The sequence below is a fragment of the Passer montanus genome, unplaced genomic scaffold (assembly GCF_014805655.1).
Source record: "Passer montanus isolate IOZ18808 unplaced genomic scaffold, ASM1480565v1 scaffold15, whole genome shotgun sequence".
Classification (NCBI taxonomy): Eukaryota; Metazoa; Chordata; class Aves; order Passeriformes; family Passeridae; genus Passer; species Passer montanus.
The window spans coordinates 4,459,408-4,463,080 of NW_024362051.1; positions in this window are offsets into that span (position 1 = coordinate 4,459,408).

Sequence of the window (3,673 nt, forward strand, 5' to 3'; positions counted from 1 at the left end):
GGATATGGTTAAAAAATGTTTCAGCCTGGACACTGCCTCCTTTGCATGCAAATGATGGAGCTCACAGTCCTCAGAGCTGTCTATCGCTGTCCCCTGACAGACTTCAAAGGGCAATGTCAGAACATCTTTTATAAAAGCTGCCTTATGTCCCTTGGATGCTTAGCAAGGACTGCAGTCTGCATCACTACATCCCCTGATTCTTTCCAAATTATCATCCCTGGATAATTTGGAAAATCTAATTAAAACATGGGCAATGCAATTTTAAATAAAAAGGGGAGAATATGTGTCTTTTTCCATCCCTGCAGTCAGACCCCTCAAATTCTGTATGGGTGCACTTGTACAGTTTAAAATAAGCCAGTCAGGCAATTAGCAGTTTTTTCTGTGTTTGCAGAAGTTTAAATGGCCTTGTGAATGTGCAGCTGGGCACGGCTCAGAGCCCTGCCAGACCAGCCTCCACCAGACCATAATTATGTTGAATAGGAACAGGAGCCATCAGGTCCCTCCCTGGGAGGATCCTGGTGAATCCAGCTTTAGTGTGCCTGGATCAGGGCTCTGTATGACAGACCTTTTCCATCTGAATGCTGTGTGTTTACCTCACCTCTTGTCTAGATTATCTGCAGCAGAATTTAAGGCATAAATCCCATCCTTTCACTTCCCTGTTGCACTTCAGTGTCCCCAAGGGGTGCAGCCTTGAATAACACTGAGTTATTCATGACTGCCTGCAGCCTCCCTGTCTGCTCAGCTCAGCTGCACCAGCACTGGGGAGGCTCGGGGCCTCACAGGACTGACTTCCCAAAACAGTCTGTCAGCATAAAGCCCTTTGCCCATTCCAGGAGAATCCTGGCACGAGTCAGACTGCTCAGGAAACCTGCAGAGCAGGAGTTTGTTTGCAGCCAGGGTCTCCGAGTTCTGTCAGAGGACAAAGCATGGTATAGTTGATACCTCCGTGTTTCACACACTGGGCTTGTTTAGCCCTGTGCAGGCAGCCCCTCGCAGAGACACCTGAGCTGGCTGCTGGACAAAGTTACCTGCAATCAGGACAGCAGATGCCCAGTGGGGAGCAGTGGGGGCATGTAGAGCAGTGGGCTGTGTGGGCTGAGGAAGTGCAAGTAACCTGATGTAGCTTTTTGTGGCTGCTGTGCACGGTGTGTTATTCCAAAAGGAAGATGTACTCGGGTCTGTTCGTGGTGAGGTACACATGAGGTACAAGGTGAGGTACACCATGTACATGAGGTACACACCTCTGGTCACGTTGCCTTTTTCCAGTGTTTACATCTTAGTCCCACCCTCTTGTGATGGAGATGTTTCTCTAATGCTCCATGGGTTTGATTCAGGATGGCTTCCTGACAAATGCTCAGGGATTTTGCTGTTTGGAAATGCTCTGTGATTTTGCTTTCAGTGCCAAGACCTCAGGTACATCTGGCACAGGAGGCTTGTCTCAATCCATATACCCTTCCCTCACCTCAGAAGCCCCCTGGCTTCTACCCATCATCAGCAATACAGTTTGTATTTCCTTTGGTACACCAAATCCTCAGCTTGAGAGATCCACCTGTACACGGGAAGACTAATATAATAACTAGATGATACTTCAGCAGACAGCACCTCCACAGCATGGCACAATCTTTTATCTACAGCTGATGTAAAGACATTGCTCAGACTTTTGGCTGGGCCTTTGAACAGCAGACATTGGATGTTGGCATGCCTTGACTTTTGGCTTCCATCCTTGCTTTTCTAGGATCTGGTGTGATTATTTTTTCATTCATGAAAAGAAAAGGAAGCGCAACAGACACAGCTAATTTTAGAATTCATTCCTGTACAAGGCCTTTTTACACATGTAAGTTTTAGCTTCAGTTTCAGGGAGAAACCTGAGCTATGCTGAGGTCAGAAGGAGTTGTTATCCAGGCATATTCCTGCCTCCTCTGTTCTGACTCACTGCATTGTTTTATGGGAAATCCTATACGGCATGACATAAGTGCTCTTCAGTTCATTTTAATACTTCCTTTGCCTAGGTCTTGACCAAACCCTTGTAATATGAGAGACAAGGGGGCATCCAAAAATACTTGTGTGCACTTTCTGCAGACAAGCTCTCTGCAGATAGATTTTTACTTTGAAGGAATGTAAGGGCTTCAAACACCCACAGGATGCTTGATTCTCCTGGTTTTAAACAGATCTCCATGTCATAGCTCTCCAGGTTCAGTTGTTCCTCTCACATATTCTCACTCCTCTCTCTGTCTGCAGTTGTGCAGGAGTTTTTTTTCCCTTTTTATGTACATTAATACAGCTGCTGTTGCCAATGGGCTCAGCATGGTGCAGCAGCAATGGACAATTGGGTCCATTGGGTATGGGGGGAAGCTTCCAGCAGCTTCTCACAGATGCCACACCTGTAGCCCCCACTGCCAAAATGTTGCCACACAAACCCAACATACCTCAACAAACACGTTTTAAATTCTTTCTATTAAAAGAGGAGAAAAAAATTCTATTTCTCCCTCACAAAAGAGCAAGAAGTCTATAGTAAAAATAGGTTTAAAAAGAAGCACCAGAACTGAGTAAGGAATCCAGCTCTGACTCACATCATTGGGTCTAAAGACTAATGGTGTTTTTACAGTCTCTAAAATTTACTAATATCTTTAATGCCATCACAGACTCTGTGCTTGCTTCTCTAATGGATAATGATGCAATTATTTCTAAATTCACCCAATAAACGTTAATGCACAAAGTGTATGTATGTGCAACATATGGAACTGTGCTAGCATGTTCTGGTGACGGGACAGCTGGACCCTTTTATTATGGTTTATGATATTAGCAGTTGTTGAAAGCCTCAGTGAAATTGCCCCTTTATGTTAGATATTTATTTCCCTATTTTCTATTTTTCTTATAGATTGTGCTTTGGTGAGTCATCTCCCAAAACCTTGTTTTTGCAGTTGTAGTTCACTAGCTCTCTCTTTAGAAAATGGGCTTGTGATGGAGTGAATTTGGAAAGCAAGAGTTAATTTGTTCATGCTGTTTTGCTTGGTCTAATTAGGTTCCTGGTTCTATTTAATATTGCAAAGATGTTATTTTTGGTAGAGGTGACTGTTAGGATGATTGGCAATGATGATGGTCACTCAGAATTAGCGTGAATACTGGTTTCTGAAGAGCAAACACAGTAAATTAGGCGTTCTGGTGAGCTGGGGAATGATTTTCTCATTGTTTCAGCTCCAGCCGTGCCTGTGTCGGGTGCGTGCCCGCCCGAAGCGGTGCCGCGCTCCCGGGAGACCCAGCGGGCTCCGGCTGCTGCTGCCCTCGGCGGAGCCCCGGCCAGGTGAGCCCGCCACCGTGCTCACACGGCCGTGCCACGCTCCGGCACCGGGGCTCTTTTCCTTCATTCCCATCCTTTTCCTTCTGCCCCGCGCCCGCCACCCGCCCGGGGCTCCCCCGGAGCCGCTGCGCGCTGCCTCGGCGGTACTGGAGTAGCGGAGCTGCCGCCGGCCTGCAGGGAGCCCGTCCGGAGCCGGGCGGGCTGCTCCAGGGATGGAGCAGGGGCTGCACGGGGGTCTGAGATCCCTGTGGATCCGCTCTTCACCGCGGAGCAGCGCTGCGGGACCCCGGCAGAGCCCGGGCGGCGCGGAGAGTGTCCGTGCGCCGCTACCCGCGCCATTACGGCGGGGGCGGGCGGGGGCGGGGCCTCGGGCGN